Source organism: Echinops telfairi, unplaced genomic scaffold (genome assembly GCF_000313985.2).
Source record: "Echinops telfairi isolate 266 unplaced genomic scaffold, ASM31398v2 ScPeMD7_11;HRSCAF=52, whole genome shotgun sequence".
Lineage (NCBI taxonomy): Eukaryota > Metazoa > Chordata > Mammalia > Afrosoricida > Tenrecidae > Echinops > Echinops telfairi.
The window spans coordinates 38711679-38724313 of record NW_022103908.1 but is presented as its reverse complement, the minus strand read 5'-3'; the positions used below and the strand labels follow the sequence as shown (position 1 = coordinate 38724313).

The following is a 12635-nucleotide window of genomic DNA, read 5'->3' as shown; positions in this document are numbered from 1 at the left end:
CCATCTAGCTCAGAAGCAACAAAGCCCACATGGAAGAAGCACACCAGCCTGTGTGACCACGAGCTGTCGAAGGGATCATGTATCAGGCATCAAAGACCAAAAAAACCATATCATTGTAAATGAGGGTGAGTGCAGAGTGGAGACTCAAAGCCCATCGGTAGGCAACTGACACTCCCTAACTGAAGGGTTGTGGGGAGGAGATGAGCCAGTCAGGGTACAGGGTAGCAATGATGAGACATATAATGTTCTTCTAGTTCTTAAGTGCTTCCTCCCCCACACTATCATGATCCCAATTCTACCTTACAAATTTGGCTAGACCAGAGGATGTACATTGGTACAGATAGCAACTGGAAACACAGGGAATCCAGGACAGATGCCTCCTCCCTGGGGGATGGACAGCAGAGAAGAGGGGTGGGGAAGATGTCGGACAGTGTAACGTATGACAAAATAATAATTTATTAATTATGAAGGGTTCATGAGGGAGGGGGGAGTGGAGAGGAAGGGGGAAAATGAGGAGCCGATATTAAGGGCTCAAGTAGAAGGCAAATGTTTTGAGAATGATGATGGCAACAAACGTACATATGTGCTTGACACAATGGATGTCTGTATGGATTGTGATAAATGAGTTTAAAAAAAAAGAAAAGAAAAGCCTATAAATAGTTCAAGATCTGTTTGTTGACGTTTAGGAGTATTTTCTGGGGAGTCTTCTGGGGTGCCATGCCCTGGCCCCACAGTCTATTTTTGGTATTCCCCAGGGACTTCATTGCTCTGCTCCCCTTGCTGTTCTGTTGCACACCCTTTTTGTTTTGCCTTGGTGTGGTGGGGTCAGATCAGGCACAATTTCCACACTGTGTCTTGAGTGTTGTCCCCCGTAGTGCTATGGGTCAGTGAGGGATGTTGTGTCTCATGGTGGGGCCGGCCCTATGGTCCTCTCTGAGTTCACTTCTTTTAAAAATCATTTTATTGGGGGATCTTACCACTCTTATAACAATCCAAACATCCATTGTATCAATCACATTTGTACATATGTTGGCATCATCCTTTTCAAAACATTTTCTTTCTACTTGAGCCCTTGGTATCGGCTTCTCTCCCCACCCCTTCCCCACTCCTCCTGCCCTCATGAATTTTGATCAATTATAAATGACCATTTTCATATCTTGCACCATTTGTTGTCTCCCTTCACCCAGGTTTCTGTTGTTTGTCACCCTGCGTGGGTGGGTGGTGGTTATACGTCCATCATTGGGTTCCCCCTTTCTCCCCCCCCTTCTCCTTACCCTCCTGGTATCGCTACTCTCATTATTGGTCCTGAGGGCTTCATCTGTCCTGGAAAACATGTGTTGAGAGCTCTTAACTGTACCAGTGTACATGCTCTGGTCTAGCTGGATCTGTAAGGTAGAATTGGGGTCATGATAGTGGGGGTGGGGGGAGGAAGCATTAAAGAACTAGAGGAATGTATGTTTCTTTGGTGCTATACTACATTCTGGCTAGCTCGTCCCTTCCTTGTGACCCTTCTGTGAGGGGATGTTCAATAGTCTACAGATGGGCTTTGGGTCTCCACTTGGTCCCCCCTTTGTTCACATCAATATGATTGTTTGTTTGGGGTCTTCTGATGCCTGATACCTGATCCTGTTGACACCTCATGATCATGGAGACTGGTGTGCTGCTTCTATGTGGACTTTGTTTCTTCCCTCCTACATGGTCGCTTGTTTATCTTCAAGCCTTTAAGACTCTAGATGTTATATCTTTTAATAGCTGGGCACCATCAGCTTTCTTTACCACATTTTCTTATCTTCCCATTTTGTCTTCAGCAATCGTGTTGGGAAGGTGAGCATCACAGAATGCCAGGTTATTGGAACAAAGTGTTCTTGTATTGAGGGAGTACTTAGTAGAAGCCCAATGTCCATCTGCTACCTTGATACTTAACATATAAATATATATACATAGATCTAGTTACCTATCATTATATATAAATATATTTACATATGCAATGCCTGTATTTAAACCTGTATAAATGTCCTTTGCCTCCTTGTTCTTTCCTCTATTTCCTTTTCCTTTTGTTCCACTGTCATGTTTGACCTTCATTTGGCTTTCAGTAATTCCTCTCGGCGACATTGTACTTGTTCAAACCCCAGCCAGTACACTTCTTTTTTTTTCCAAGTAGAAAATGTTTTTAGTTTTTATTTTATTTTATTTTATTGGAGGCTCTTACAACTGTTATCACAATCCATACATATATCCATTTTGTGAAACACATCTCTACATATGTTGTCATCATATTTTTCAAAACATTTTCTTTCTATTTGAGCCCCTGGCATCAGCTCCTCCTTTTTCCACAACCCCGCCCCCCCCATGCCCCGCTAACAATCAAGCTATAAATTATTATTACATTTCATGTTTTGCACTGACTGCTGTCCCATTTCACTCACTCTTCTTCTGTCAGTCCCCCTGGGATGGGGGCCACATGGCGATCAATGTGATCATTCCCCCCCACTCCCCCACCCCCTCCTTACCCTCCTACTATCACTGCTCCCCTTATTGGTCCTGAGGGGTTTATCTGTTCTGGATTCCCTGTGTTTCGAGCTCTTTGTTGTACCATTGGTAAAATAGAGTTGAGGCCATGGTAGTGGGGGTGGGGGGAGGAGGCATTAAAGAACTAGAAGAAGGTTGTGTGTTTCATCGGAGCTATGCCAGTACAGTTCTTGATGAAAGTGACCAACCCAGCCTCCCAACAAAGGGCGCCTTCAAACTGGGTTTGGTTACCCATCTTCTCAGTCTGTATGTGGCACTTCTGCTGGGTACGACCTCATCCAGTCTCAAGGCGCCCACTCCCCTCCTGACTGATGATGCCATGGCCTCTGAGCTCCAGAGCCCTCTACCTGCCCGCCCCAGTGAGGGCCTCCCTCAGACAGGGGGACGGCCGGCACCACCTGCTGTGGCTGGGCTGCAGCTCCCATGCCGTGCGGTCCCCTAGGGTCCCCTCCTCTCCAGTGCAGGCAGCTGACTTCCCCTGTCAGCCTGTCTATCCTTAGCCAGCTTCCCGCTGGGTGCTTGCCCAGAGCAGGAGGCTCCCAGGCAGGAACTGGGTGATTTTCCTACTGTTACCCAGACCAGCCTCCCTGCGTTGTAGTGTGTTGTGGCTGAGAGATGAAGAAATTCTCGTTCCGTGACTCTTTCCCACAGGTTTCCTTGTCCTTGAACTCCCTGCCACTTTAGCCGGTCAGTGCAGGTGGCCTTCCTGTCTTTGTTGTGGGTAGCTGCTGTCCAGTCAGCCCTGACTCCTGCCCCCGCCTGCACACCAGTGGAATAAATGCTGCTTGGCCCTGCGCCATCCCTGCAGCGGCGGTGGCCTGGATGATGTGATGGTGGGGTGTGTGTGTGTGTGTGTGTGTGTTCCTTGGCTGGTTGCAGAAGTAGGTTGCCAGGTCTTTTTTATTCCAAAATCTGCTCGGCACACGTCTTCACTGGCACACAGGTGGTCAGGCTGCGCATCAGGTGCTTCAGCTGGGAACCCAGCCTGGGTCTCCCCCATGGAAGACCTTTCCAAAATAACCCACGGTTACTGCCATCAGATCGATCCCAATAGGCCCTATAGGCCAGGTACCTATAGGCCAGGTACCCTATAGGCCAGGGTACCACTGTCCCTTTGGTTTTCACAGACTGTACATCTTTATAGGAATAGAAAGCCTCAGGATGCGCCCATGGGGCGGCTGCCAGTTTGGAACTGCTGTCCTTGTGCTTAGTAGCTCACCGTGCAACCCGCCCAGGGCTCTGGGAGACCTTTAGCTGCAAGAATCCATTGGATGGTCATCTCTGAAGCAGGGCATCTGACAGCAGGGGTGCTCAGTGTGAGCGTGAGAGGGAAGTCGCCTTGTCTAAAAACTCCCTCTGGCCTAAGAGCCACGGTTCTCAACCTGTGGGTTGTGACCCCTTTGGGAGTCCACCCTCTCACAGGGGTCGCTCAATTCATAATGGTGGCAACATTGCAGTGATGAAGGAGCAACGGAAATAATGTTATGGTTGGGGGTTTCCATGGCATGAGGAACTGTATGAAAGGGTCGCAGCGTGAGGAAGGCAGAGAACCACTGCCTTAGAGCCACCGGCTCAGGGCAGTGGTGGGGCCTCTGTCATCTCCGTGGGGCCTCCCTCCTGCCGCAGCCTCTCCTAGGTGCCATGGTGTGTGGTGTCCTGTGGGAGGCAGGCTGGAGGGTGTCCTGGATAGGCTCTGGTGGTGTGACGGCCTCAGCGTTTGTCCCGGCTTCTGTTGCTAAAGGGAGCATGCTCACCTGACCCTCAGAGGCAGGTGCCTTCCATTCCCCGGATACACCCCAAACCAGGTGAGGAGCGGCTTCCGAGCCCCAGTGGCCTGGCACGAGCTCTCTGTTTACAGTGTTCCCCACAGGGCCTCTGACTTGGGGCCACACCTCCCACTCAGATCCCCATCACCCCTGGATGTGGACACCGGGGGCCATCACTAATTCACTACGTGTCCTCCTTCAGACTGGCATACATTTTTCATGAGCTTTTCTACTCAGACTCAGGTGACAGAGCCCTGTCCCATGGAACACACCTGAAATCAGCCACCAAGCTATTTTCCACCCAGGAGCCTCTCTCGGCAGCCACCTCCCTGCCGCACAGCACTCGCTACCTACTTGGTAGTGTCGTAAGTATTTCAAGGGCTTTTTGTTAGGGACATGACCATAGATTTAATTTTGGACATTGTGCCTTCCTCAAGTTATTGGGTTTGAAGAGTTCTCACAGATGAACCAATGCAGATCCTCAGTTGTGGAATTGGCTGGAGGGGGTGGGGGGAGGAGACTTTGAGATGTGAAGCAATTTCCCCAAAGTCACACAGCAGGTCTGCTGCAGGGCTGACATTAGCATCTCCAACTAAGATATAAGCATACGCCTTTTCCTAAACGATCTTTAAATAGGTCAAGTCAAACAAATCTCTAAAATGGCCACATCTCTGGAAGACATGGTACAGTCATCCATCGGAAGGCGGGCAAACATCATTCTCGATACCTCCCTTTGTTATTTCAGACCCGGGGATAGGATACTTCCTAAGCAGACACCGTGGAATTCTGGGAGAAGACTGCGAGAGCGCATAAAACAAGATCCCACCAAGACTAGACACTGGACAGAAGCCCGAAGGCCCTGGGAGCTTTCAGGAGGAAGCCCTCAGACAAGGGACTCCGGAGAGTTTGGGGTATCAGACAGGGCTTGGACACGGAATCCAGCAGCCACGGTGCTGGAATCCCTGCTTCTGTATTGACTAACTGCGATTCTCAGGAGGCTGCTTAGTTTCTCAGCTTGCAAAATCTCTCCTTTGGAGTGCTTATGTTGGGCTGTGACCTGAAAGGACAGCAGCTTGCCACTACGAGTCCCTCGGTGGGAGGAAGATGGGCTTTCTACTCCTGTAAAGAGTTCCAGTCTTGAGAACCCACAGGGCCTGTTCTATGTGCTCCTATTGGGTCACTATGAGTCAGCATGGACTGGTGGGGTGAGTTTAGAAAGAGGAAAGGCATGTCAGCCCCATGGCCCCTCCCCTGAAGGAGGTGAGTGAAAGGACTTGTAAGAACATTGAACTTGAAGGACAGGAGGAGCTTTGCCCTCACTGAGGCCAGTCCTACACAAGCCTTTGAAGTAGGGCTGCACTATATCCTGGTTTGTTTCACTCTCAAGCCTGCCCTGCCACCTGATGCCCAGGGGATGGATACGCCCACTTCTCTTAACGCTCACAGGGCTCATTCCAACCGTTTCCCAGAGGTTCTTACCTCTCTCCACCACGTGTCCAGAATCTCCCACTCTTGATTTCATGTTTTAGGTTCTCTTCTGTTGTTTCTCCTTGTGTCTAATTTTCTCATTTTTATCTTGCTGCATAGTTATGTGTGTGTGTGTGTTCACAGCTCATCGTGCTTTGGGAGAAATTTACTTAGCAAAGACCATTTCCATTGAACACTTTCTATACGTATTATTACTCTTTCTACAATGTGCCAATATCCTTATTATTTCCAATATGATTATCCTATTTCCATTAGCCTAACTTTCTTGCACCTTCTCATCTCTAGCCTAAGGTAAATGTTATCAGAGGTGCACGGTACTGACAGGTGACATTACATATTTTATGCGCCTCTCACTCTTTTGACTGTCAGGTGGCCTCTGGGTTCCAAACTTAGAGGGGATACAGAGTGACCGTATCAACAGTCTGAGAGGTCTCTGCAGGCCCAATGTACCTGATCTTTTAGGAAGAATTTGAGTTTTGTTCTACATTTTTCTCCCATTTGATCTGGGTCCATTTATTGTATTTCTGATCGGCATGGTGGCTAGTGGTAGTCAGGCACCATCTAGTTCTTCTGGTTTCAAGTTAAGTGAGGCCGTGGTTCATGTACACTATTAGTTCTGTAGACTGGTTTCTTCTTGAGTACTTGCCTTTCTTTTTTCTCTTGTGCCCCAAATGCATAGAGACCAATCGTTGCATTTATTTTCATAAGCAGCCCAAAACACCACTTAACTAGGTCATACATAATATATCCATACTATGGTACTTTGAAATATTTTGACTATAAGCGACAGGAACCTCAACTCAAATGGACTTAACTGACATGGAGAAAGTTATTGGTTCTTGCGGTTGGGTGGTGCAGGCATGGCTTTCAGACACAGCCAAATGCAGCACATAAGCATGCTCCACGTGGCTCTATTTTGCTTGTCATCTCTTGGCTCTGATTTCCTCTGGCACCTCCGAGATTTTACCTAGGATCAAACTTCATTAGTAATTTCAAGAATATAAACAACAGAGGGGCATAAACAAAGCAAGGTGAAGCCTATTACATTTTCAAAAATGGCCACCACAAGATTTCCCATCCCGTATCATCTTCTTCCAATATGACATTAGCATCCCTTCCAACGAGAGGGGGCATCTGTGTGCCCTTCTATTGCATGAGGTGGGCCTGTGAATAGGGCAGAAGTGACTCTATTTGACTTCTGAGATGGAGTCATAAAAGATGATATGGCCTCTGTCTGTTTCTCTTGGGATGCTACCTGGCACCCAGCCACCATGTCACGAGAAAGCCCAGCCACCCGAGGAGAGGCCTCCTGGGCCTCGTCTCACCCCTGGCTCAGCTCCCAGGTGACAGTAATCTCCAGGCACGTGGGTGATTGCACCTTCAGATAATGCTAATCCCCAGTTACCGACTCACCTCTAGTTCTCGGGTCCTCTTAGCTAAGGCTCAGCCATTATGGAGCAAACATCTTGACCCTCCTGTGTCCATTTACATCTCTGGCCAGAGAGTAAGAAAGATTATAAAATAATCCTTTAAGGCACTACATTTTGAAGTAACTTGTCCTGCAGCAGAGAGAAGCCAGGCCTGTAGGCACACCGGGCAGCTTCCCTGCTCCTCCCACTGCTGGCATCTTTGGGCTTCAGAACAAACCAATACCCACCTCCCCTCAAAGCCTCGCAATACTGAAGAGATCCCATTCCAGGCTAGTGCTCACCCGTCTAACTGTCCCCACCACAGGTGGTCAGGCAGGCAAGTCAGCACTTTGCTTCTTTTTTTTTTTTTTGAACATATTTTTCATTCTTTTTTAAAATTTTAAACATTTTATTAGGGGCTCATACAACTGTTATCGCAATCCATACACACATCAATTGTGTAAAGTGCATTTATACATCATTCTCAAAACATTTTGCTTCTTTTAAGGTGACCAGACGTCCTGCTTTTGGTGGGACAGTCCTGATTTTTGGCATTTTACAGAAGTCCCGATTTTTGGAAAGAATGCATGAGAAGCTAGGGAACGGTCTATTTGGTCCATATAGACCAAATTTTTAATCCAGAACCCCACCCCACCCCACCCCCCTGGTCAATGGTGTCCCGCTTTGAATCTGGTCACTTTATAATCTTGCTGTGAGACACATAGCCCCTGGTGTGTAAAACTGGGTGGGGAGAGGCTTCCCAGTCCCTCAGCTACAGTGCAAATGGGGGCACGCTCAGAGCCCCCAGCTTTACCTGCCATGAAATGGCTGCTCTTGTTTCCTGTGAGTCTTTGATTTGCCGACCCTTTGTGATGTCTTATGGTGTGGCTCCATCAGACTACCTGCACGTGGCACCCGTACAGGTCTGAGTTGATGCCCCAATAGTCTTGTGGCTGCTTGAGATTTTAGGATTGCCTCTGAGGCAGCCTGTGCACGTTTGCGTGTGTGCGCACTCCCTAGCAGCAGATAATGGGAACACGGAGAGGGGTGGGGGACATTCCAGGAGGTTCCTCTGGACCTTCCTGCCTGCAACAGACTTGCTTTGTGGCTCAGGATAATAGCTAGGATCTCTAAGCAATGTTTGCTACTCTCTCACACAGCAGGGAGTGGTTGTGTAACACAGCATATCTGTTTTATAGCCCTGCCTCATAGAGCCATAGATTCTAGGTTTGTTTTGCACAGCAATCCTAAGCCAGGCACATCCTGCCGAGAACATTCCATAGATAAGGAAAAGTGTGCTAGCCACTCTATCAGGAGGTTGCTTATCAGCATGCTTACAGATTAGTTTAGATCATCTGCTTTCTTTCCTCACCACCCCCTTCGCCCCCAGTCTCCCCCGTTATGGGGGTAGAAGGTTGGCAGGCGAGCTGCTTTAAGGCCTTCTTCTTCATCCACCATTCTCAGTAGTTTCTTCCCTACCCTTGAAGGCAAGAGCGCCAATCCCACATCCACGCTTCCACTGAAGAGAGAAGGCCATTCTCTCTTCTAGTACAAGTCCCAGGAGATCTCTGATTGGTTCTTGCTGCTCATGCCTGGCCATATAACCACCCCTAGAAATGTGGGCTGACGGCACGAATCAAGGAACATTAGAGTAATATAAGAAGAAGGGGGGGAAAAAAGAAAGAAGGGGAAATAGATGCTGAACCCCCCCCACTCTTCTATACATATATATTTATACACATATAAAATAGTTCTATATAAATATATAATTAAAAATCAAACTCACTGCCATTGGTTAGTTCTGCCTCACACTAACCCAATGGGAAGGGTAGAACGGCCCCAGTGGGTTTCCAAGACTGTAACTCTTTACTGGTGTAGAAAACCTCCCCAGGAGCAGCTGGTGCTTTTGAACTGCTAACCTTGTGGTTAGTAGCCTAAGGTGTAAGCCACTACATCACAAGGGCTCCTTGAGCATGTATACACATAGGTTTCTCTCTTTTTCCCCCTTACTTCAATCTATTCCCCATCTTGTTTCTGAAAAGAACATTTAAAAAGCCATGTCTAGAAATTATAGCATATTAGCATCTGGAAAATAGGGACCATAGTCCAGAGGAAAGCTCGCTGCTGTAAGAAATAGTTCGCAGGGTTTCAGTAGCTTACCAAACCTCTTGCTATTGAATCCGCTCTGACTCATAGTGATGCTCCAAGACGGGAGAACTGCCCCATAGAGTTCCCAAGGCCGTCATCTCTCTAGAAGCCGGCTTCCCTAGCTTTCCCTTGTGGAGTGGCTGCTGGGCTCAAACTGCTGACTCTTGGCTTCTCAACGAGGGCCCTGGATTGGGCGCCGCAGGGTGAGCAGAGGAGGGGTTTCTTTGACTGTGAAGCAGGTGCAGTGTTTGTGGGCACAGTCGGGTGTCCGGGTGAGAGGAAAGACACCTAGCCCAGCTCCCTGGGGAAAGACAAAGTGAGCTGGAGCTGGCTGTGGACAGGCACATGGCTTCAGAGGGAACCCGGGGATCTACTTCTGAAGACTAGCCAGAGAAAGGCCCACGGACCACACAGGGCTGATCCACAGCTGACCATGGGGAGGTGGAGGACTAGACAGTGGTCAGTGGGGGCACCAACTGCCTTGCATTGGGGCTGAGGGGCCAGCCCCTAACCACAACAAACATGTGGGACAGGTCATTTCTGGGTTCTCCGCAATACTCCGTCAGGCAAGAGGCAGGGACTCGATGATGCTTTTGATGGACACCATTTCTTTTCCAGAGCCATCGGCTCGCAGGGACTGGTGAGCCGAGAGTGGTCGATGGTCAGGGCTGCTCTGTGTAGGGAGGCCCTCTGACGCTGGGGACTTACTTGTGCCTGTGGAGCAGTGGACACTATTTTGGCTCAGTTGCTTGCTGATTGCCAGCGACAGGGAAGAGCCTGCAGACATCACCTTCGCCCCCTGCTGGAGGAGGTGCCAGCAGGCGCTAGTTGAATCTTGGCTGCTTAGAGTGGAATACTTGAGATTTTCAGAGCCCCTAAAAATGAAGATGTTCATTGGCCTGGATCATTGTCACAGGCTGGGGAGGTGATTCCTTCAGTCATGCACTTTGCATGTGTGCTAGCCCACCAAAGTCAGCAGTTCAAGACCACCAATCGCTCTGCAGAATAAAGACGAGGTTTTCTACTTCTATAAACAGTTACAGTCTTGGAAACTCACAGGGGCAGGTCTACCCCATTCTGTAGGGTGGCTGTGCATCAGAAGGAACTTGATGGCAGTGAGTTTTGTAATCAGGGCAGTAGCGAGGTACCCGCTGCCCCTCCCCTGCATGAGGCATACGGACCCGCCACTCCTAGGCATGGGGTGGGGTGTGCCTATGGCATAGAGTGAACTTTCTCATTGTTGTCACCTGGGAAGAGGCAGTTCTGGGACCGGAAGGAGAAAATCACTGAGCAAGTCTTTTGTGGAGTGAAAGGAAATTCCACTCTAACCCTTAGGGCCCTGGGCCTGGGGTCAGGTGTTCGGGAAACCTATTTGATGGGTTTTAGCTGGGCAGCGAAGTAAATACCTTGTAGAGCAGCGGTTCTCAACCTGTGGGTTGCAACCCCTTTGGGGGTCGAACAACCCTTTCACAGGGGTCACCTGATTAATAACAGTAGCAAAATTACAGTTATGAAGAAGCAATGAAAATAATGTTATGGTTGGGGGGGTGTCACTACAACATGAGGAACTGTATGAAAGGGTCTTGGCATTGGGAAGATTGAGAACCACTGTCAGAGTATTTGTAGGTTCCCAAACTTATTTGACCTACCACCTTGTTTTCAGAAAAAAACTCTTAACCAACTCAGTGCCACCCTAGGAATTAAAAACTTGTGTCCTATAACCTGTAACTGAAGATGAAGTCTAGGCACCTGCTTTTGCAACCCCCTGGATGGTTTCACCTGGTGGTGAAGTGGTTACACATGGGGCCCCTACCCTCAAGGTTGACAGTTCAAGACCATTAGTCACCCCTTGGGGAAAAGAAGGGCTTTTCAACTCCTGTACAGGGTTACAATCTCAGAAACCCCCAGGGGAAGTTCTCCCCTGTCCATTAGGATCACTGTGAGTCAGCAGTGAGTTTTTGAGTTTGGATTACTCCAGCACCCCACAGTGTTTGAGGAACACTGCAGCAGCAGGCTTATCAAGACTGGAGACAACGTCCCCAATATTTGATAAGCACGAAGCATGACTCCTTCAAGTGAGAGGAATGCTGTGGCGATTCTACCCTGTCCTACAGGGTCACCAGGCATCAGAATCACTCGATGGCAGTGATACTTTACCAATCATAAAATAAAAAGAATCAGATTGGGACTGTTTAGTGGCAAAGGAAGAGGCCAGATCTCTGCTTGTGAAAAATGAAGTGTTCTGGGGTCATTTTCAGCAGCCCATTCACACACACTCCCCGCTCTTGGCGGAAGCACAAGCGTGGAGGAAGAGGATTCCTGAGGGAAAGAAGGACACGCCCTCTTTCCAGAGCGGATCATTTCTCTCCGCGGTCTGTGGCTCCCTGCTGACAGGGGCACCTGTGCCCTGGAGTGGGCATGGAACAGGTGGCGCTAATGTTACCACCCACTTTTATTTTTGTTTCGGGCCACTGGACTGCAGCCAAGTTTTCCACTTGCTCACAGGCAGGTGATCTATATTTAAGGACTTCGAGCCCTCTCAGAATGGCAAGCACTCGTAACCTTCCCCAGAGAAGGGTGACACTCCTGGAGGCCCTGAGGTTAGTCGTGAGCTCACCACCATGCTGCTGCCGCCGCTGCGGATCACGGCAACCCGAGGCACAGGGCAGACACCCCCCCCACCCCCCCACCAGGCTTTGATCCTTGATCCTCGCCGAAGCAGCTTGTCAAGGCTTTCCTCCTCTAGAGCAGCTGGGTGAGTTTGAACTACCAACCTTTCCCTGCTTGTCCATGTGACCTGCCACTGCACCACTGGGGCTGTCTCAACAACCACAATGGCTTCTATTTATCAATAACGTATTACGTGCCAGAGAACAGGCTACACATGACCTTAAATCACCTCATTGAACCTCACAACTCCTCATTTTATAGAGGAAGAAACTGAGGCTGGGGGATTCTGGGATCATGCAGAACATCCCGACATCAACAGGTGGCAGAAGTGGGACTTGCACTACGATTTGTAATGCAGGACGCTGCGGTTTTGCTGAGTTTTGAAATGGTGGGTGATGTGGGATTGTGGGGGGTGGGGCCCCAGGGGGACGCAAACATTGAAGCACTTGAACCATGATCAAAAGTTTGCAAAGACATCAGGCAGCCAACAGATATGAAAAAAATGCTGATGATCACTAGTCATCTAAGAGACACAAATCAGAACAAGGAGGAGACACCACCTTACACGGGCACTGACAGCACGGAGACACCGCCTTACACGGGCACTGACAGCACGGAGACACCG

The 12635-nt window shown here is 49.0% G+C and overlaps 1 long non-coding RNA gene across 2 annotated transcripts in view; it reads right to left on the bottom strand.

Annotated features, from left to right (window-relative positions):
- Positions 1-6459: 6459 nt before the first annotated feature.
- LOC123521339 overlaps positions 6460-12635 on the bottom strand; it is a 9439-nt gene continuing 3263 nt past the window's right edge. For both annotated transcript variants that reach the window (XR_006679797.1, XR_006679798.1), the window contains exons 2-3: positions 7197-7276; positions 6460-6750 (exon numbers count right to left, since the gene is read on the bottom strand). This is a non-coding gene — a long non-coding RNA (uncharacterized LOC123521339). The remainder of the gene's footprint in view (positions 6751-7196; positions 7277-12635) is intronic.